Source organism: Tenrec ecaudatus, chromosome 8, assembly GCF_050624435.1.
Source record: "Tenrec ecaudatus isolate mTenEca1 chromosome 8, mTenEca1.hap1, whole genome shotgun sequence".
NCBI classification, from domain to species: Eukaryota; Metazoa; Chordata; class Mammalia; order Afrosoricida; family Tenrecidae; genus Tenrec; species Tenrec ecaudatus.
Window position 1 is genome coordinate 2,744,415 of NC_134537.1, and position 24,621 is coordinate 2,769,035.

Consider the following 24,621-nt stretch of genomic DNA (forward strand, 5'->3'; position numbering starts at 1 on the left):
GACACAGCAAGTAGTAAAGAGATGCATCAAACGTAGAACTGCTTTCTCAAGCAAGTAGCCTCAGAATGTATTGAAGAAGGTAGGTCCAGGTGTATCACAGACAAAGCGACACCTCAATCTTTGCTTCTCTGCTTTGCCTGCCACAGGCTCTGGCTCCCACCTCCTACTCCCCTATGACTTACTAAGACCAGAGATCCCAGCTTAGGGTGCAGAATGGCCCAAACTGGGGACTTTGCCAAGCTCCAGGGGTCCCAACCTCATCATCTTTTCTCCAGAGCCGAAAGTGGTGCACAGAAGCATGTAGGAGGCAGAGGCAGCACCACCAAGGACCACGTGGTCGACAGCAGCTTCTTTGGACGCCTCCTGCATTACTCAGTGTTTTGCCAATGAGATCCTGCCGAGCTGTACTTCAAGTCGTGGATTTTTCTTAGGTCTCTCAGTTTGAGATATGCTGAACCTGATTTTTATTTTTGGCTTCCCACCTTCAGGTCTCTGAACATTACATTATTATACTCGAAGATCGTCTCGAGCTGCCCTTTGGAACTTTCTGTTCCAGTATTTCACTGCAACATTTCTTTCATTCGCTATATCTATTATATGTTCAAGAGCAAGTTTCAGAGTCTCTTTTGACATCCACTCTGGTATTTTCTTTCTTTCCTGTCTTTTTTATAATCATTTGTTTTCTTCATGTATTACAACCGGGAGGTCATCCCACAGCTTATCAGGTCTCCTATCACTAGGTTTCAATGTGTTCAATCTACTTTTAAGATGTTCTTGGAATTGCGGTAGGTTATCTTTCACATCTTTTGACTTTCATGAGTTAATTTAATTTTTAATAATTAATTTAAGGGTTTTTATTCAGCTTCAACCTGAACTTGCATATTGATAGTCTACTCCACAGCCAGCCCTTGGCTTTGCTTTGTCTGATGATTTGGGGTTTCTCCACGGTCTCACCCTACAGATGTAGTCAATTTGATTCTTGTATGTTCTATTTGTTGAGGTTCATGTCTACAGTTGTTGTGTTGCTGGAAAAAAAGGTGTTTGTAATGAAGTCTGGGGTCTTGCAAAACTCTATCATGTGATCTCAAAGTCAGCTTTTATCATCAAGGCCAGTGCGTAGTGGTTAAACATTGGTCTGCAACCCACAAGGTCAGCAGATATAAACCACCAGCCCCTGTGAGCTTTCTACTCTCATGAAGTCTTGGGAACTCACAGGCTTACTTCTACTCTGTCCTATAGGGTTTCTATGAATTGATGACAGTGAGTTTTATTTTTCTATATTTCTTCATATCTGTTTGAATATTTTGTATCCCAGTGTCTAATAATAATCAATTAACCTTGATTTTATGTCTGATAGACTTTAGACTGAAGAATTTGGTAGAGTTTTTCAATTTCTTCACGCGTAGCTTTAGGGGTTGGTGTGAAAATTTGAATGATCATTGTGTTAACCGGGCTTCCTTGTAGGCATGTAGATATTAGCCTATCACATGCAGCATTGTACTTGAAATGTTCTTTTGGACAAAGAATATAATCTCATTCTTCTTGAATTTGTCATTCCTGACATAGTATGATATATGATTGTCCTCAAAGTGAAATAACATTTTACGTCAGTAATGACTATTGATTGTAATGAATTTCATTTCATTGTTTTAGGAATTTCAATTTTCCTACAATCATACTTCAAGCACTCCACTTTCAGGTTAGTCATGAATATTCACAGCTGTTTCTGTTCATTTTGAGTCATGTCTCCTCCTCAAACAAGGCTCTCTCAGACTTTCTTCCATCTAGGTCATTAAAGTCACCTGCGCTTTGAGCAGGCAGCTCTTGCTTAGTCATGCCTTGAGTGCTTTCCAAGTTAAGGGACTCATCTTTGGGGATTACATCAGTAATGTTCCGTTGGCATTCAAAAGGTCTCAATGACGAATATCTCAGAACTGAAGAGCCTATTTCTTCTTTGTAGTCGATTCTCAGTCTAGAAGCTCCATTGAAATCTAGTCACCATAGTTGACATACCAGTGGCATAGTTGGAGCTTCACAGCCACACCATGGCATAGTAAGTCGGCAGCTGAGTGGTGGAAACTAGCCATTAGTTAATATAATTAGGGAAAAAAACCCATGAGAGCGAGTTCAAATAAGAAATGACAAGTGATAACTAGCCAATGGAAAATATATGTGGGTAAAGGAGGGTAAGCTCAAAATTACTGCTACAAAGTCCTGCTGTTGTTCGGTGCAGTGGGGAGGGTTCAGACTTGGAGTGATGTCATGCACACCAGAATGGAACACTGCTCAGTCCTGTGCCATCCTCACATTGTCCCCATGGTTGCAGCCACTCTGTCAATCCAGCTCCTGGAGGGCCTTCCTCTTTTACACTGCCCCTCCACTTCACCGAAATCATAGAGAACTTAATTAAACAAAACAATCAGCACGTGAGGTGCAGTTCCTAGAGGCAGCCTCCCTCTAGGCTTATGCACTCTGGGTGGCAGTGCCCCATCTCCGCAGCCCTTCTTCAGAGACCTCTGCACTCTTGGGTCAGCTCTAAATCAAGATGGACCCATTGCCTTGCTGGAGGAACTCACTCATCTCCCTTTACATGTTCCTTAAATAGTTACAACAAATAGCATAAGAGCCCAAAGGGGTGAGGTCAGGGCTGTAGGGTGGATCATGGATAAGGTTTTCCAGCAACATTCTCACAGGACAGCCCTGGTGAACTTTGAAGCATGAGCAAGTGAATTGTCATGATAGAAATGGACGCCAGCTCATGCAATCCTATAGAGATTTCCAAGAATGTATTCTTTCCAGCAATCAGACCGCCATGTCTGCTGTGGGGTGACCGTTGGGTTGGAACGTCCAGCTTTTGGGTTGGCAGCCATGTGCTTTCCGTACTGCACCATCGGGCCTTCGATGAGCAATGGGCATCTGTTCTAAGATGAGAGAGGATGAAGACTATTGTGTGTTAATTAAAAAAAAATATTCATCTGTATATTTTGAGCTCACATTGATTTTTAAGCATTCCATAACCACTGAGAAGAAGAGTGTTTTCGATAGGTGGAGCAGTGTGTCTTTGTGTTTGTGCTTACATTTGACGTGTGAATGAAACTTGTAAAATTGAAGATGATGCTGTATTAGGCTGGGTTCCCTAGAGAAACAAAGCAGGACACTTAGCAAGGTAGACGAGTTTGTATGGAGAAAGAAATTTATAAAAGGAGAGCAGCCCACTCAGCTGAAGAGAGAGAGCCCGGACCGACTTCCTCCATGGATCAGATAATGTACTGAAGGTCTTGCCAAGCTTACATGGCTCCCGGGCGCCAGGGCCAAAGAAGCGGGCGGGGGGGGGGGGCGGGGGATGAAGGGGCAGACAAGGTGGAATGTTGCACACCGGGGCCTGGTGGTGCCCTGTGAGGATGCCGAGCCCAGCGGGGGACCTGGTCATGTGGTGGCACGAGGTGGTCAGACCAGGTGTCACAGAGTGTACACACGAGGCAAGGAAACTGGTGGTGCAGGGTGTCCAGTAGGAAGGGAAAGAAAGGGTGACCAGCCTAGGTGAAACGCAGCTTCATATATCTAGGTCACATCCCCAAGGAGACATCACCAGGTGGAGACCAGATTGCTCAACTGGACTTCACCCATCTCTTCGTACACGTGCCAATTGGCACAAATAGCTAACCATCACATATGCTCTTTGCATGTCTGTTTGTCTATACCTAGGCAATGCTTTTCCCCTCTCCTTGCTTTCCCACCTTTGATAGCTATTTCAAAATTATATTTTATGCCAAAGCAAAAGAGCTCTGAGGAGGTTGGCTTGTGGAGAAAAATATGTACTTACACCTAAAATACTTTCAAAATTCCTTATTGAAATTGCTAGCACAAAGCATTTTCAGAATTCAGGTTCATGTTATTAAGGTAAATATTAAGGAAATGAAACTGATCTAAAATGTTTGATCTAAAAATAAAGATTTCCCCTTTCTATAGTGTATCAGTATTAAATATTATAGAAGTATATATGTCTCATTTGTTTTCTTTTTAATTACACTGAGTATGTGATTCTAAAAATCTCAAACTTGTACAGGTTCACAGATCTCATTATTTCTATGTAATGCTACTATGAAAAAAAGCATTATGCTGATCAAACTTTTAAAAAATAATAATTTTATATTGGTAATAGTTAAGTTCTGTGACAACTTGGCTGGGCCAGGGTTCTCAGCAGTTTGGCAGTTAAGGTCTAATAATCTCCATGATTTGAATTAGCACAATGTAATTAACAATAAGCATTGTTTCACAAAAACTCATGATTTTATCTATTTTAATCATGTGCCCAGAGCCCTATTATAAACTTTCCCAAGATCAGATCTAAAATCTAGACCATGTATTTTAATTAGTTCCATAATTAAATAGTTGCATGAGAAGAGTTGCCAAACCTGAAGTGACTCTCCATATTCCCTTGAGTCTGTTTGCATCTTTTGTAAGAAAGCTCAGCTCTCTCCAAACATCATGCATTTCTTCTTGGGACATGCACTGAGTATACCCAGTGTGTTAGTTTGGCTACTTTAGAGAAACAAATCCACAGAAACTCATGTATAAGAGAGAGTTTTTTATAAAGGGTAAGGTCATATCAAGAAAACATCCCAACCCAGTGCTGCCCAAATCCACAAGTCCAACATTAACCCATATGTCCGACACCGATCTACAAAGTTCTCCTCCATCTCAAAGACAGATGCAATGATGCCGACTGCAGGAGGAAATCTGAGTCAGTGAATGTGTAAGCATCTCAGCTCTGGCAGGTGTCTCTCTCCACACGGCTACTTCAGCACCCAGGGCTGCATCGGGGTAGGTCCATGTGGCTTCTTCTCAGGGATGTCTTGCAGGAAGTGAGCCTTGCTAGCTAAAGTAGGGAACTGGCTAAGTCAACTGCACCCTGGTCCTACCATCACAAAGAAGAGACCTGAGAACTAGAAAGAACTAGAAAGGTGCGGCTCATGGAACCATTTATCCTTCTGCCCTTCAATTAACCCCACATGTGTTTATCAGCCAGGTTGGCACAATAAACAACTTACCTCACTCAGAGAATATTATTCTCCTCCTTTCTGATATTCTAGTTTCAGGTCTAAATGAACCACAGTCATTAAGTCTTTGTCACTATAAATAGTTTTTTCTTTATTCTTCTAATGATTGCCTGAAGACTTAGCTTTGTAGTAGAGTACACCCATGATCCCTAATTCAGCCCTATCAATAAACACAAACACACAAACAAGAAAACAAAACTGTTGATACTGTGTCCATTCCAATTCATAGTGACCATGCAGAGCAGAGGGGAGCTGTCCCAAGGGCTTCTGAGACTACAATCTCTATGGAAACAGACGGCCACATCTTTCCTCAGAAAGAAGTTGGTGGGCTTAAACCACCGATCTTTCAGTTTACAGCTGAGTGCTATACCCTGCTCTCTCAATATAATCAGCCCCAGTGTTTGAATGGCTAAGAAACAAAGCCAGAGTACAGATCATAGGGAACACTTTGTTTTGATTGTTCAAGTAAGGAGCAAGCCAGGACTAAGGTAGACAAGGCAAAGAGGGTTTACAGCGTTATGTGTTAGGTCTAGGAAAGGAAAAGAGAGGATTATAAATATATACCAATTTCTAAGTATCTGTCATGAATATGCATTTGGACTGAGTTGAAATTCTAGGTGGGATATGGCTTATTGGCAGCATATGGCAAATATGTTGAGCCGGCCTGATGGCCTATTTCTGGCAACATTTGTTTTCTGCCAAACTATTTTTGTCCTGGGGTGACTTCAGAGGTGTAGCTGTCCTTCCTGTGCATGTTCAGTGGGCCAGGTTTGGTTATAACCAGTAACTTGTGTGATGAGATATTTTCCCAGGAAAAGGGCTCAAAAGAGATAGGTTATCAGGAACAAAAGCACAGGTTCATTATGGGCAATATATCAGGTATATATATTCCAACATCCTGTGTTAGTGTATTATATCCTAAAGGTAGGCTCCTTGGGAACAACTGAAATTTATAATGTCACACAGGAATAAGCAGAGTGGGGAGTGGTCTCACCGGGGTCACAAATGAAATCTGTCCCCAATTGTCTTTAAATCAAGTTTTTAGGTAAATACACATATACATCTATCATTCTTGTTAGTGTTTGTTAACTGTTTACGTATATAGTATACATTTTATCTTTCATACATATAAAAACTTAAGAAACACTTCCAAAAACACTACTTATATACAACTTCTAAGTACCCTATTTCCAAATACAACATCTTAAACATAATAATACTGTTCTAAATAATCTAAATAATAAATAAAATAAAGCAATCATAGAATAATTACATATGGAATTGTATAAGGGAGAAAGTGAGAGAGGGAGTCAGTTTGCATCTATGTATGCCACAAAGGTAACTAAGAGGAGAATTCACATTAAAATTACAGTTTCAACACAATATTGGTGGCAATGTGATCTGACTTAAAAAGGAGGACAGCTTTATCCTTTCTTGGATAAAGTCCGTTCCAGTGTGGCTGACCCAGCGGAGACCACACAAAGCGTCCATGCGCGTCACAAAGCAGTGTGGACATTCCTTCTTATGAACCCTTGTGCTTAATTCAAGTTTATAATGCAGTTGGCTTCATGCCAGTGAGTTCTACAAGTGGTAAATCAAATATTCTTGACTCTGCAGCTTACTCTAAGGCCCAGTTATCTATTGAAAACCAAAACAAACAAGGAATCAGATACTTGAAAATGAACAAAAAAACCAACAATAAAAGCTTCCAAGAAATATCATATTGATAGTTTTGTTCAAATTAGCTCCTTTAAATTATAAGAAAATCCTGTAAAATATTAATAGCCCAGAGACCACAAAATATTCTCAAAGAGCTACAAAGCTAGACAGCAAGACTGAAACACCAAAGGTACTGCTACTACTATTGGTTATCTCAGAGCAACTCTATAGACGGAGCAGAAGTGCCCCAGGGGTTTCTGAGGCCGATGTTTGAGACTGTACCTCTCTCTGGAATTAGAGAGCTCCCTCGTTCTCCCACAGAGCAGCCGGTAGGTTCTAGCTGCTGACTTGCGGTTAGCAGCCATTTTGACATAATGACATAGGACGTACATAACGCTTAACCGGGATGACACATAGCCAGGACCGTGGTTAAAGTAGCAAAGTATTCAGTCTAAATGATTTTCCTACACTGGCTCCTGAAAGAGGCTCATTCTAGTGGTCTGAATTTATAAACAGTCCAAAAACGCTTATCATTGCATTTGGAAATTAAAATCATAAACTGTTGGCTCGATGGGTGTTTCCTGTGAGTTTTCATATGCAGAGTGGTAAAAACAGTAGAAATTTGTTTTAACAAAAATAATTAGAATATTTAAAAACATTTTAATTTTTAAGTGGAAGAAATCAGACAGGATGCTATATAATTTAGGAACGCACTAAACTTTATGAAAATGCAAGGCAGCAAGTAATCATATGATGTTTCCAATTGTAAGAATTTGACTTTTTTTAACTTTTGGATTCTTAAAAATGAAGCAGCATTTCAATTCCATGACCTTGTTTTCCTTTTGAAACACATTTTTTAAGTTACTAGCTTTTCTACCAGTTTAGGTTTCATAAACAATACAATGTAGAAATGTAGTGTGGCATCATTTTTGCCTTTTTAAAAAATTATGAAATAACCTGTACTTTTAAACTTACCATAGAGTCCCTGGATGAGCAGTGGTTAAGCACCAGGCTGTTAACTGCCCCACAGCAAATGTTGTTTTATGTTAGCCCCTTTACTAAAGAAGGGATAGTGGATCATTCGTTTTTTGAAACATTTAAAAATTTTGATAACTACTTAGACAAGAAATAGAATGAGTTATTGATTGTCTTTTCAACTACACTTATATATATATATGAATACATAGAACAAGAAATTCTAATGTACTTTATATACAGGTATAATACATATATATTAAAGTATAAGATAATATGTATACTATACATATATTATATATATCCTAGATTTGATGTCTGAGGGGAGAAACCACATCAGATTTCTCCATTAATGATCTCAGCCTAGAGGGGAGGGAGAAGAAATAATTTTAGATAATTGATTATAATTATGATGAGTACTTATGAGAAGAAATAAGGATGCCTGAGGCCACCAGTTTTCAAAATCAATTTAACTGAGCACAACCGATTTCTAACACATGTATATATAATACTATAATTAAGAATGTTTAACTTAGCTTAGGGAATTATGGAAGGCTGCTTACAGGCAGTGGGGAGGATAGATGCAAGAAGGAAAAGGAAACAGATTGGAATGAGGGGCTGAGGAATGAGGCAGGAAGCAGCATAATCTGTAATTGGAGTGATCTTTAAACTAGACTGCCAGAGCTTAGGAAAGGAATTAGAAGTAAGGGGTTAAGTAACAGTATTTTTTTGTTTTTGTTTACCCTTTCCTCATTTTTAGTTGGTATGGCTATTATTATTACAGGGAGCTGCTGAGTCAGTACTGACCTTATTGATAGTATCAAAACATTTCAGATATCAAAAGCCTCATGAATAGAAGAAGAACATTGTCAGATATAATGCTAGAAGATGAACCCTGAGACCAAAAGGCACTGAAAGTATGACTGGAAAAGAACTTCCTTCTCACTTAGCGGAGCGTAATGACTTGGATGGAGTAAAGCGTGCGGGAGAACAGCATCTGGACCTTTAATTGTTGGTGGGTATTGACTCAAAATGAAAAGAAACACCTGCAAACATAAATCAATAATCAGAACATGGAAATGTAAAATGTATGAATCTCAGAACATTAGAATATGTCAAGAATGAAATGTAATACACAGAGATTGACCTTGTAGGCATTAATGAGCTGAGGAGGACTGTGTTGGCAGTTCTGAATCTGAAAATCATAGGGTGTACCATCTCAGGAATGACAGATTCAAGAGGAGTATATCACGTTCTTCATCCAAAGGGATATATCAACATCTATCTTGAAGTATACTGCTGTCTGTGATAGGATAATATCTAAACGAATACAAGGAAATCTAGTGAATACAAGTATTATTGAAATTAATGCACCAAGCACTAAAGCTAGTGATGCATACATTGAATAATTCTACCTTTGTTTTCAGTTTAAAATTGATCAAGCATGAAATCTAGATGCATTGATAATTATTGGTGATTGGAATGCAAAAGGTAGAAACAACATAAGGGACAGTAATTGGAAAATATGGTCTCGGTGATAGAAATTAATCTGGAGATGGCGTAATAGAATTTTGTAAGACTTCTTCTTCACAAATAACTTTCCCAACAAGACAAACAGGTACTATACACTTGGACTTCTCCAGATGGGATACACAGAACTCAAATAGACTACATCTGTAGTCAAGACAGGATTGAGAAGCTCAATGTCAACAGGTAAAACCAACCAGGGGCCAACTGCGATACATACCATCAACTACTCATATTTAAGTGGAAGAAAATGAAAATAACCCATGCGAGGCAAAATATGACTGGAAGAAGGTTAAAACAAGTCCATGAGAACTAAAATACGACTTTGAGTCTATCCCATTGCATTTTAAGAACATCTCAACAACCTAGCTGACCCATTGAATATTGTGATAGAAGAGTGGATGACATCAGAGGGATGCCATCAAGAACGTCACACATAACGAAAGCACAAGGGGCATTCAAAAGTAAGGAAAGATCAAAGTGGATGTCAGAGGAAACTCTGACATTTGATCTGAAGTGTGGAGTAGCTAAGACAAATGGAAGAAATGAAGTAAAAGAGCTGAACAGAATGCTTCAATGAGCAGCCCAAGAAGACAATATAAAATAATGAATGTGAAAACACAGAATTAGAAAAGAAAAAATTAAGAACATTCTCAGCATATTTTAAACTGAAGGAACCTAAGAAAACATTCAAGCTTGAGTTGCAGTATGGAAAGTTTTTATGGGTAAAATATTCAATGTTGCAGAAAGCATGGACAGAAGATGGAAAGTATCCAAAGAGTTACCGTACCAAAAAGGACCAGTCAACTTTCAAGAGGTGGCATATGAGCCAGACTCAATGGTACTGGAAGCCTTCATCAAAAACAAGGCTTCTGGAATGGATGAAATGCCAATAGAAATGCTTCAACAAACTGATGCACTGGATGCTCTCACTCATCTCTGTGAAGAAATTTGGAGGACAGAAATTGGTCAACTGACTAGAAGGCATCCGCAGCTGTACCCATTCCAAAGAGAAGTCACCCACAGAATGCACACATTATACAACCTCCTTCATAGCACATGCCAGTAAAATTTGCTGCAGATCATACAACCACAGTTGCAAAAGTTCACCAACAGGGAGCTGCCAGAAGTCAGAACAGGCTGTGGAGCAAGGGATATCATGCTGATGTCAGGTGGATCTCAACTGAATGCAGGGAATGCCAGGAAAATGTTCTTGTGTTTTAGGACTGTGTGGATCACACAAACTATGGGCGGCCTTGAGAAGAAGGGAATTCCAGAACGCTTCATTGAGCTCATGCGGAACCCGTATATTGACCAAAAAAACAGGTGGCCAAACAGAACAAGGGCATCCTACACGGTTTAAAATCAGGAAAGTGTGTTGGGGTGGCATCCTCTCCCAATACTTCCTCAATTTGTATGCTGAGAAAAGCATTAGAGAAGCTAGATTATATGATAGAGAACTCAGTATTGGGAATGGAGGAAGGCTTATTAACAACCCCTGATCTGCACCTGGCACACTCTTGCTTGCTGAAAATGAGGAAAGTGCTTGCTCCAAGCACTTGTTAGTGAAGATCAAGGAGTGCCGCCTTCCGTATGGATTATAACTCAGTGTAAAGAAGTCCACAATTGAAGTTGTCATGGCTTCTGTCTTGCTTGGATCCACAATCCCCACTCATGGAAGCAGCAGTCTAGAGATCAAATGACACATGGCACGGGTAAATCTGCTGCACAAGACCGCTTTAATGTATTGAAAAGCAAAAATGTTACTCTGAGGACCGAGGTGTGCCTGATCAAGCCTTGGGTTTTTTGTTAGGTTGTTTTTTTAAAAAAAAAAACAGTTTTATTAGCATTTCATCCACTTGACATACAGTTCAATAATTCAGTCATATCAAAGGAATTGTACAATTATCACCACTTTCAATTCTAGAAAATTTTCTTCTTCCTGTACCCATGGTTAGTCATATACTTTTTTTTCTAATTGTGGCAAAATATATACAACAAAACATTATCCAATTCAACAACTTCTACATGTACAATTCAATACCATTGATTACACTCTTTATGTTATATAACCATTATTGATATTATTTTTAAAATTACTCCAACACCATTAACATAAGCTCAAGGCCCTTTAAGCAGCAACTCTTTCTCCTTCACCCATGGTAACCATTGACCAAGTTTGGTTTCTTTTTTTTTTTAAGTATTTCTCTTGATACATTATTCACATATCATGCACATTCACATGGTTAAATCTCTTTTAAAGACATTTGTACATATATCATCACAACCAGTTCTAGTGATCCCTCCCCACTCCCACATTCATTGTTTGCTCCTGAAACCCCCTAACCCCTTTCTCCCCACCCCACCCCCCACTCTGCATCCCCCTTTAAACCACTGCATCCATTATTGTCTCTGTGCATTCACTCCTGCGCTTCGCAGACTGGGAAACCCAACAGAATCAATAAAACACAAAAACAAAACAGCAAGAAGAAAAATGCCAATAAAGAGTAAGAAAGAAAAGACCACCATCGATATTTAAACGTACAGAGAAGGAACGTCCGTCATGGAACAAGAAATACTTGAGCTTAGCCCAAATTCAAGTTGGATCAAGAGAGAGGTCAACTGACTGACCAATTATAATATTATACATGTTTTGATCTACTATAATCAAGTTTATAATCATCTCTGTTTGATAGTAAAGCTGTTTGGGTCTCTCGCCTGTGGCTGAAGGGAACCTGGCAAAGGCTTAATCTGGCTGGATAGTCTGCAGATGGATTTTGGGTTCCCGCTGTGCCACATTGCCTTCTACAAATTGGGTCTTGACATGGCTTCTCCAGGTCCAAGGCTCTTGCTGCCATCAGCATAGCCTCACGTGTCTTGTCAGTAGAGAGTCTCTCAGGGAGTGCACGGAGGGAAAGAGTGTCTTCCATTTCCAGGAGGAAATGCCAGAATTCCCAGAATCCTCAGGAGAACGCAGTGTCCACACATGGGTCTCATGGGCTATGACCTGATTGACAGACTAGACTCCACCCCTTCACTCTTAAATCTCATGAATCCCAAACTGACGCCAGATTATGTAACCACCACAAAGGAGGCTGCATAATTACACAGGGGACTGATCTCCAGTATCAGTCTCAATTTTATTAAACAACCGGGTTCTATCGTGACAGCGCTGCAAGCCTCCAGGTATGGCAGACACAGCAGAATGCTGTGTGAATCTTGGGTATCCTGAGCAACATGGAGGAGACTTTATGGCAAGTTTCAGGCCTTTAAGAGACAAAAGAAGTAGGAGATCGCTCCATGAATGGGGGGATAAAAGAATCCCTCTTCTCTTAAAGATGGGCATCCTTTAGCTGCATAGCGAGGAACAGGCACCTGTAGGAGGCAGTTTTATATTAGCATTTTAGTGGAGGGCAATGTGGAGAAATCTCTCTATATGGAGAATGTATATTTGGCTGGTATCCCTAGCTCAGACTGTAGGGGTTTCCCTCTAACCACTAGGGCTGGTCTTCCAAGCCCTCTCATCACGAGTGTAGAGATTAGGCTGCTTACACTTTCTTCTAGGTTCTCAGTTTCCCACAATCTATATTTCTAACTCCATCATTTCTCTTAATCAGTTCATTTATTGTCATGAACCAAGAACCCCACCGCTGTCACACCATCCATTCAGTTCTATTTCACAGGCAAGAGTAGACTTATCTCTGGGGTTCCCAAGGCTGTACTGGGGTCCTCTGATAAGTTGGAACTAGCTTACTCCAGTTAGCAGCCAAGGCTAACCTCTGTGCACCCAGGTCTCCTTATGACCTTCACAGACCTTATGACCTTCACTGTCTTTCTGACGATGAGTATACTATGGCATCTTTGTTGTCAATCCAATTATTGTTATCAGAATGTGATTGTTCATTCATGTGAATAACTATAAACATGCTCTCTCATTCTTAAAGCAGACACATTTGGGCTATCACAACATCTCACCAGATTGCTCTCCAAAGTCCTGACGCAGATGGAAATGTGCACCAGCAGCGCATGTGTGCTCTTAGCATTCACGTCGTTAGCACCGTCAGACTTTAATATCTTGCCAGTCTGATATTTTTGAAATAGTTTATCATGTTTTCTTTAACACATACTTTCTATTAATAAAATTGATCATCTTGATGATTCTTCTTCCGTGATTGAACTGTTTGGATTATTTAGCCATTGAGTCAAAGCAACATATTTACCCCTTGAAATTTGAACTTTCATACCTTGTTTAAGAAGGTCATACCTCCTTTAAACTCATAAAAATAGTCCTCACATTTTTTCTTACACCTCTTAAAGTTATTGTATTCAAACTTCAGCTTTCCATCCTTTCTGATTTTCTCTACAGTGGGACATGTTTATTCTCTTTTATTTTTTCAATGTAGATAGCCAAATTGCCCCAAACAGGTCATGGAACACGCCTTTCTTCCTTCTCGGATTTTTAATGCCACTTCCATGGTTTGCCCGTTTCCCAGATAATGGTGAGGCCAGGATCTCTAATGATTCCATTTCTCTGTCTGCCTATACTTAGACGAAGGCTTTGTTTACCATCTGAGATGAACAGCTCCTAAAAAGAGAACATTTTTGTTTAACTAAGAAAAGTCTCAGCCAACCATTAATAGTCCCATCATAGTAGCTCTCCCCTTCCCAAGCATCTCCAATAAATGATTCCAGTTTTAACTCCGTCCATTTGTATACCCTAACACACTTGCCAACATTCTGGAATTGCTGCAAGCAAACACATTGCATATTTGCTCGCTCTTGGAAGCATTCCCCAATCTCACTACTCTCTCCCCTCCCCCTCCTCCAAGCCTAGCCAGCCCTGCTTACATATTCATGTCTCTATGAGCCCTACCATGTCACAGTTCACCAACTTCCCTGGATTATGCAGTTGGTTTTCTTCCTCCATGAACATTTTTTTTTTTTTGCTGCTGCCTTGTGAACTCTGAAATACGTGTCATGACTGGAGAAACAATGCACATGAGCTACACAAGCCCGGATGTAGGTGTTGAAGGGTCTGCAGATCAACTCTGAACACTCGTGGCTCAGAAATTATACCTTCGTCAAAGAATAAGGGCAATTTTGCCGACTTCTTTTAAATGCCAAAAAAAGAAAAGAAAAATCCTAACAGGCATGAAAATTACTATAAATATTTCTTTTCTGCTCCGTTTCGATTTATCTCTTTGACCTCCTTTCTAGTCTCTGGCATATTTTTGGCCAAGTTGGTGGTGATATGTCGTCAGTCAAGCTCGTAACAACAAGGAAATCCGATCGTAGGTGGGGGCGAAATTAAAGGCTTTAAAATACTGTTGACTGAGGAACACAGAAAACATCATTTAAAAGCTTTTAAAATTACCGTTCCCTCCGTTACTGCTGAATTTCCCTTTGTCTCATTTCATGCAGCTGGTCCGAATGATGACAGAGTGGCTTGTGATTATGTGGGTGACATTAGGTGCCAGCTGAAATGGACACTAAAGGAGGCATCCAGCATGCTGCATTTCTAATTCCTGCTACGTTTGGCACTGCACCAACTTTACAAAGATGCAGCCCCCTCCCCCTCTTTTTTCCCCTTCCCTTCTGTAAATCCCATGGCCGATCAATGCTGCTATGGCAACGAAGGGGGAGGGAAACCCAGGGGGCCTTGGTTATAAAAAGAGTTTCTAGAACATCATGGTAACTGGAGACTAGTGGCAGACTCTCGAGCAATAGTGAGCGGCTGTGTGTTGGCTTTCTGAGCAAACATGTCTACTAAATGTACTGACCTGCTCTGTAGCATCACTTGCTACAGAATTCTAAGGACCATGCTATGATGGTTTTCATTTCCAATTATTGTATGCTTCATTCAATCACACAGGTACATTTGCACCAGTTATAAGAAGCTTCCTAAAATAGACTTTTTGAAACTGCGCACAGCTGTCAAAATAATGTTATCGTCTCTAAGAATCTGTTTCAAAGAGAGTTATTCCAAAGAAATTCAAAAGTTATATTCCTATATTAGCACACTAAGTAGTTCATACCAGTTTAGTAAATCAAATATTCCATACTGCTAGCTTAATAAGATGGGGAGCCATGCATGAAATGACTGCCAGGTTAATGACATAGGGAGCCATGCATGGCATGTATTTGCATATAATAGCACAGAATGTTCTCCTAAATCCTTTAAATTACTCATCAATTCTTAAACAGGCATTTAACTACATTCTCATTCAGAATCAGGAAGAAAGTTGAAAAAAATTTAAAAACACAAAAAAAAACCCCCCTACATGTTCTGAGTGATTAGGTAGGAGCTCCACAAAACCTACAGGATATTTTAAAGTTGGGAATTCTGGCCATGGGGAAAGTGTTAGAGATCTGCATGAACAAACAAATGCATCTGCTGGGCCAGGATGGAGCTCATGGTAGCTTCAAGTTAGCTCCCTCCTTCTTGTGCGCAAGGAGCACCCACCTGTAATTTCACCCTAGGCCTCGCAATAGGAAGAACCCCCTGAAAGGCAAGCTGCCTCCAGGCTGGTACACAGGGTATGGTGTTTCCATGGGCCCAACTCTTAATGAAATGAGCAGTTTTTCTTATCCTTGGCATCCTATATATTCAAACAATTAAGGAACTTTACCTGAAACAAACTTCACCTTGGGATTAAGTAACTGGCTGTGGAAAGTTTTCTACAAATGGAGCGACGGCCAGTCTTAGCCAGGGTAAATTCCAATGATGGTAGCTGGCAGTTGAGCATGTACTGCACTTGTGTACACGATCATAGTCTTTATAATAAACTTTTAGATTGAAATAATGATCTCTGTGTTATAATTAGGGAAACTGAAACTCAACGTTTAAGTAACATGCATACATGATGAAGTAAAATTAGAATTGAAGTTACCTCCTATCTCCTTTTAAGTTCCATCCCCATATCCACTATATCACACTATCTCTCAAAATCTATTAGCAGAAAACAAATATGTCTTGGGAGAATCTGGGGAAACTAACTGAAGGGATTTTTATAATGTTATCATCTATATGCGGTGCCAGTGCCAAAGAGCGATAAACCCTAACACAGATTACTTCTCATGATATAGAGGTGGCACCAGCAGTTAACATGCTCCACTGCTGAACAAAAGTTTGGAAGTTTGGGTTTTTGAATTGGAAAGCAACCAACAGTAACGGGGATTTTGATTTATTTTTGACTGGGTGAGATTATAAGGTATTTGGAAATTGGGATATGTTTTGTTGCTAATTAATGTATTTTAGCAGCTCTACCCATCGATCAGAGTATCCCACGCGTTGAAGGGTCCAATGTTGCTAGGATGCTGAAAGACATGCCACCGGGATTCCAGGTTCCAGCAGAGTCACCATGGTGAGCAGATTTCAGCGGAGCTTCCCAATTCAGAACAGGCTAAGAAGGAATAGCTTGTTCCCTTCTAAGAGATTCTCCAGTACAGATGTTACAGATATCAGCACAACTATGTCAGATACATTGCCAGGGGACGTTTTCCTCAAAGTGCAAGCCCCAAACCCTAATTCACTGACAGGAATCCATGCCAACTCATAGGGACCCTACTGGACAGGGTAAAACTTCCCGTGGGAGCCTCTGGGAGGGTAACTCTTTACGGAAGTAGGAAGCCTCATCTTTCTCCTGAACAGTGGCTGGTCCCTTTGAGCTGCTTTGCCAAGACATACCCACTATTGAAGCAAGCCTCCTGCAGATCGGAAGGCATTCCAGGTACACCTGGGGAAGGGCTGCCTCTTCAAAGCAGAGTTGAATTTAACGACGTGGATGAAAAAAAGCATGGGGGCCTTCATTTGCCAATGGAGCAAGATTCAAAATGAAAGCAAACAGCCGCAAACGTCCATTAATAGTGCAATGTCTGAACTAAGAAACTATCGAAGGCGTCTATAGGCAGGGAACATCAAAGGACATGGAAGGAATACACAGAACCATTGTGCCACAAAGAACCTGTCAGTGTTCAACCGTGTGACCAAAAGGTATTAAAGAAACAAACACAAGCTTCCCCGAAGGAATCACCAGAAATGAAGACGCCAGTACTTGCTGGAACATTGGTGGAAATGTCTCAAAAAGCTGATGAAGTACCGGAAGCATGCACTCATTTAGGTCAACAAGTATGGAAGATCTGGCTAATCATCTGGAAAATTTTCCATGCCAACAAAAGGTGACACCCCAACAAATGAGGATATTATGGAGTAATATCATTCACATCACATGCAAATTGAATGTTGCTGAAGATAACCAAACAATGGTTAGAGCAGTACACCAAGAGGGAGCTGTCAGAAATTCAAGCTGGATTCAGAAGAGGACCTGGAGTGAGGGGTACCATCGCTGAGGTCAAATGGATCTTGGCTGAAAGCGTGAAATACCAGAAACACATTTTCTTGTGTTTCATTGACTGTGCAAAGGCCTTTGACTGTGGAGATCATAATAAATCCTGGCCAACATTGTGAAACATTGGAATCCCAGAGCTCTCTACTGAGCTCATGCAGAGTCTATACAGAGACCAAGAGACAGTCATTCAAACAGAACAAAGGAATACTATAGGGATAAAAATCGGAAAATGTGCATCGGGGTTTTACTTTTTCACCATAGGTTTTCAAGCTATGGACTGAACAGTTGATCTGAGGAGCTGGACTATATGAAGAAGAATGTGGCATCAGGACTGGAGGAAGACTGGTTGGCAAACTGAATATTCTGATAACACAACCTGCTGGCTACAAGTGAGGGAAGCTTGAAGCACTGCTGCAAGAAGTAGGAAGATCCAAGACTTAAGCATTTAGTATGGATTCCAACTCGGTGTAATTAAACCCCTAATCCTCTCCAGCGCAGCGAGAGACAAAGGCTCCCATTGTGAAGGATTTCATTTTGCTTGGTTGCACAATCAAGAGTCATACAAGCAATGGTCAAGAAATCAAGTGATATGTTTTGGGAAAAGATGACACCATGACCTAAAGTGTTAATGAGCAGAGATGTCACTTTGAGGACCAGAGTACCCTTGACACAGGCCGGCTACTTTCAATTACCTCTTGTGATAGTTAAGTTTTTTGTAAACTTGGCTGGTACAGGATTTTCAGTGTTTTGGTATTTAAGGCCTATTAAGACCCCATGATGGGACCTAATACAATGTAATCAACTCCGTAATCAGTACTGCTGTGAGCACTTGTAAGGATAACATGGAATTTAAGCCCTTTATTCAGGTAACAGCCCTGTTGCAATTGAAAGGAGGTTTCCTTGGAGTGTGACCTACTTCCTATAGAAGTGGATGCAGTGGAAAGCTTGCTTGCTTTTTGTTGGATCTGGGACATTTGGCTCACCAATATCTGATTCTTTAGACTTGAACTGACAGCCTGCATATCACTTGCTCATCCTTGGGGTCATCAGTGGCTGGCCATTTGACCTGGAAACTTTGGAATCATTCATATGTAGTCAGAAGCCTCATCTGCTGACCTTGCAATCATCCACATCTGCAGTAACCAGGCTGTCATCTTCCTGTGGATCTTAGGTGAATCATACTCCATTGCTACTCCAGGTAAGAGAAGACTCTAACAGTATCTGCCCCATAGACTTGGAACCTGCCAGAAGAGCTTGCTTGCTTCTACAACTGTCATTTTCTAGATAGATAGATAGATAGATAGATAGATATATAGATAGATAGATAGATAGATAGATAAGGAGAGAAAGAGAGCAGAGAGAGAGACGATTTTGTTTCTCCAGAGAACCCAGCCCAAGACACCACATATGCATGTGAAAGTTGAACACTGAATAAGAAAGCCGGAAGAAGCAAGGATGCCGAGACTTCATCTCACATACTTTGGACATTTTATCAAGAAGGGCCACTTCCTGCTTGGTTAAGTAGATGATTAGTGAGAGAGGAAGACCCTCAGAAACTGGATTGACACCGGGGCTGCAACAACAGGGTCAAACATCACCACAATTGTGAAGCTGGTAGAAGATTGGACAATGCCTTGGACTATTATGCGTGGGGTCATTAGGAGTCGGAACCAATCCAATGGCCACTAAGCACTAGCACAACAAAGCATGGTTCCAGAAATAGAGAGCAGAACTCTACCCATTAATAACAGGGCCAGGAAATGTCCATGCAAACATTCGTGTACGTTCAATCGGCTGAGGTAAACTCCATGAGGCAACATATACTTTCAAGTAAAACACGTGCTTAAGTGTTCATTACGTCTGATTGGAAAATAAGCTCCTTTCTCATGTCAGATAAAACAGTAGCCACGGCGACCGTGTCTCTGTCTAATGCTGGCTTGGCTGCCAGCTACGGAAACATACTTCTTTGCAGCACCCACTCAGCATCTGTCCAATAGAGAAGACAATGAAATGATCCCTTTCCCCCTAAAAGTTGGCAAATAGAGTAACATAAGTACATAAGAACAGTGAAACCGATATTTTCAGAGCTGGTACTCACCAGGCTTTCCTTCTTTTCAAAACTTGCAGGATTGCCTTGCAAGTATTTCACCTTGGACCACGTGCAGTTTTGTCACTTTTCTATGGCTGTTTATGGTGTAAATGGTTGTGCTTTCCACTTCTCTCACAGGCTTCTGCCTGACACAGATTTCAGCTTTTGTGGGCTCTCCTGTGTAAGAATCATACATGACACATAATTGTGTACCTAGAAATGAAGAAAACATAGCTGATGGGAAGTCAAATAGGGAAGATGTAAAATGGAATGAAACATAAGTTTTTGTTGTTCTCAAGGAAGTCACAGTCTTCACAGTGGAAAAAAATTAGAAAATATTTAATCTTATAGAATCTTGATGCTCCCTTACTAAAATATTGAATATCAATGAAATGTACATTGGAGCAACGACATGAACTTAGCCCAGGCAGAGGCGGGAGGTGGGAGATTGAGGACACTTTTCCAGGTGACACTTCAGTTAAAAATGACAGGATACAGAGAACTCAGTCAGGCAAGCATGGAAGCAGGGAGCATACCATGTCAGTCAAAGGTTTTGTGCAGAAGTGGGAATTACACACAGATCAGGGATGGCCAAGACCCAAGAAGGGAGGGCATGAATGTAAGAAATCAGGCTTCTCACTCACTGCCATTGAGTCAGTGCCGACTCCTAGTGGCCTGTGTTAAGCCGGGCTGACTAGAGAAGCAAATCCAGACACTCATATACGTGTAAGAGCGAGTTTTAGGTCGAGGTAATTATGTGTCCTTGAAACATCCAGCCCAGTCCCACTCAAGTCCACAAGTCCCAAACTAGCCTGAGACTAGGCCTTACGTCCCTCTCCAGACTCACGCAGCCACAGGCAGTGGTGCAAAGTCTTGTGGCTCCCAGTGGCGCTGAACGCATGTCCATGTGACTCAATGGCAGCAAGGCAAAGGCAGAAAAAGAGAAGTTCCCAGAATCCTCCTTATGAGAAGACCACGCCCACAAATAGGCCCCTTCAGACTGTGACCTGACTGACAGGCTAGATTCCACCCATATCTTCTTATGGGTGCCATGTAAGCACAACCAATTACGTGCCCCTGTAGGCCATGGTAGAGCTGCCCCTGGGTTTTCTGAGACTGTTTACCGGAGGGGAAAGTCCCTGGATGCTGCTCGTGGTTCAACCTGCTAGTCTTAAAGATCGCAGGCAGCCCACAGCCATTCAGTGCTAGGTACAGCATCCTCGTGGTGCACTGGTTCAAGTGTCGACTACACCTGAAAGGCTGGGGGTTTTGAGCGCACAGCTCATTCCACGGAGAAAGGCGTGGCAGCTTGCTTTCAGTGAAAATGACAGCCTTGGGAGCCCTGTGGAGGAACCGTTCTCGCCTGTGATCCAGGGTCAACTCAGCTGCTGTGGTTTTGGTTTGGATGTAGTAAGTATATATGTATATGTGTGTGTGCGTATGTGTGTGTGTACTCGCTCCTGAACATGCCAACAAAATCAAGCCCTGCTGAGTTGATTCGGGGTCGTCACGAGTTCCTCCTAGGACAGAATAGAACTATCCTCCAGGGTCTCTAAGGATGTAATCTTTACTAAGCAGACTGCCGTGTCTCCTGCACAGCAGCTCGAGTGGTGGATGCGTTAGGGTTGCCAACTTTCAGAGTCAGCAGCTGAGGCTCTAACCACGGTGCACTCAGCATTGCTTGCTATGTGTGTGCCCACTGCCATCCATGTGATTCCCACTCAGAAGATCTTATACAGCACTTGAAAGACTTTAAATCTTCATGAGAGTAAGCAGCCTCATCTTTTCCCACTGTGTGCACATAGTAAAATGAAATAATTTGTATCTTTATAAAAGTAAATTATATTTCTCAGGGGGAAACTCTTTTTTGTTTGATATTATCTATGGCTAAGATTTATCTATAACCATGTGTCTCTGTAGTTTATTCATTTTCCCTACAATTATGATTTTATATAGTATATTTCTACCACTAAAGCAACAAACAAAGAAAATCATTCAAATGGACAAACTCGCTGCCAGTGAATTAATTCCAATTCACAGTGACTCCACGTGACAGAGACTTTCCATTTCAGTTCCTAAGCCCTGTTCATCTTTATGGGAGCAGGCAGCCTCATTTTTCTCCCTAGAGAGAGTGACTGCTGGGTACAAGCCCACGGAGTCACCAGGGCTCCTGGAGCAGACCACAACTATTTCGTGTGTGTGGTTCATCATTTTCCCAAGTGTTTGCTATTACCGACCATACCACTGTGGACAGGTGGTGCAGGTCTCTGGTTAAACCTGTTAACAATGATTGTAATTACTCTTGAATTGCTTGCCCGAAGCATGGGGTTACCAGCCCACCAGGCAGATGGAGAGTGCACCCCAGTAGTACCAAACTATTGTCTAAGTTGCATCAGGCGACACTCTACAATGTTTCCAATATGCAGTATTGTCAACCTGTATCATTTTGCCCTAATTTACCCTCTCACTTAGTTGATTTGCATTTTCTGATCATCTTGCCATCCAATAAAACATCCTCTGGCATGTTGGCTACCTATACTGCTTATTTAATGAAATATTTCCTGCTCATGTTTCATTGCATTATTTATGTTCTTATTTGTAAAAGAAATTTCTATGCGTTTTTCTGAAGCCACAGATTGTCAGAAGGACAAACATGTCTTTCTTGGAGGAAGCATAGTTCCTTTAGGGAGAGAATGGGGCCCTCTGTCTCATGAACTGTGAACCCATTATCAAGAAAGGCTCATTATGTTTGGTCAGGTCCAGAGGGAGAGCAAAAGAGGACAACCCTCAAAGAGGAGAACTGACACAGCACCTGCCTATGCTGATCTCCGGGTAGAGAAAAACTGTAGAACAGAACTCAAATTCCTCCAAACGTTCAGACTTCACTGGGTGTATAGAAAGTGAGATAGGTTCCCAGATTTATTGGCTGTCAAGTTGGTTGTGACTCATAAATTCTACTTTGTACAACAAAACCAAACACTGTCGAGTCTGGTGCTACTCTCACACTTTTTCTTCAGTTTGAGCCCAGGGATGCAGCCCCTGTGTCAATTCATCTTACTGAAGGTCTTCCTGCCCCACCACTTTACCAAGCGTGACGTCCTTCTCCAGAGCCTGCTCTCTCCTGACAAAGTAGCCAGTGTATGTGAGATGAAGTCGTGCCGCCCTTTGCCTCTAGGGAGCGTTCTGGTGGTAGTTTTTCCTAGAGGGATTTATTTGTTCTTTTGACAGCACATCGTACTTTCAATATTCTTCCCCTGTATTGCCATTCAAATGCATCGATTCTTCTTCAGTGTTCTTTAGTCGACGTCCAATTGAAAATATCGCGTCTTGAGTCAGGTGCGCGTTAGTTCTCAAAGTAGCATCATTGCTTTTCAACATGTTATAGAAGTCTTGTGCAGATTTGATCAATGCAATGCATCCTTTGATCTTTTGATTGCCGCAACAATGGTCATTGATTATGGATTTAAGTAAGATGAAATCCTTGAAAACTTCAATATTTTCTCCATTTTCATTGGCCAAAGCATATTCCATGTCTGATTTTAAGTAAGACGAGAAGGGAAATCTTATAAAACACACAGAAGGACACTAGGAGTATTGCTGTACAGTACTAATGACCACTCGGAGTGCTTGATAGTTTGGATTAAGGTATATTTTATTATATAACTAAGAATTTGTTTAGTAGGCATACTTGACTGTGGAATGTAAAATAATTAAGAAGAACAGAGTTGAAGATAGGGTAGTCAGTTACAGTTGTCCAAGGGTAGGAATGAAAGCTAGGACTTGGAAACATGTAATATATAGGAATGTGAAAAATCTTGTGAATGAATAAATGGAGAGGGGGTGGGGAGAAACCCGTTGACTGATAGGCATAGAAAATAAAGGAAAAGAAAATCCTGAAAATGATTAAGATTTTTTGGTTTTTTCTTTAAATTTTTTTTGTTTATGATTAAGATATTTTAAGCCTAGATAAATTATACCTTAGAAAAAACTCACAAGGGAAAGGTAGCTATGAAGAAAAGATGAGATGAGTTAAGTGTTTTATTAGTATTTTCAGGTGGGAGTTCAAGAAGGAAGTACGAAGACACAGATAGAAATCTGAGATGCAGTTGTGTCTCAATGAAAGTGTCAGCTGACCCTTTGGACATTCTGAAGACCACGTAATCCTTCAGAGCTGTTCTTCTTTAAGGCAGGTGAGCTGGTCTTTAAACCTTTAAGGTGTGAGCTCACAGGCAAAGGGACCCCCTTCAGGTCGCACCACTCCTGAAAGAGCTAACCGCTGGTGGCGCTTCAGCAACTGGATGATAGGCGCTTCCTTCCTAAAGGGGCATCGAGCCACACAGCATGGCACCTGCACCGTTGCACGTGTTCCATTTAATGTATATGCCGATGGGGCATCAGTCAGGGGAAACATGACATGAATCTACCATAAAAAAATAGAAATACTTGTGAGGTAGCCCTTTTCTTCAGATTTATATTCTCATAGGTTAACTTCTTACTGATCTGAGCAGGCACGATGTATAATTCCAAAGGATGTCAAGTGTTAGTGAAGGATGTAGGTATTCAACTACCAGACTTTCCTTTATCTTAAGAGCGCACTCATATTTCTCCTCTGAGATTTTCACCAATCACTTGTAGGATCCAGACCATAATAGGCCGGTCATATTAAGGCCTTTCATACGCAACCATTTTAGATCAAAATGGCAGCATTTACCCAAGAAAAAGCTTCAGCGGGGTCATGAAAGGAAGAGAAATGGAACCAGGACACTGAGAGAGGAAGGCGGGTCAGCGCTGTGACACGGAGTGGCTGCAATCTGGGAGATTAAACAAACGTATATGAATTGTTGAATGTGAAATTGATGATCTGCTCTGTAAATCCTGACCCAATTCAAAATTAAAGGTTTTAAAACATATGGCTGTATATCCAGTTAGCACAGCATAACTAAGCATCTACTGATGTGTGTGG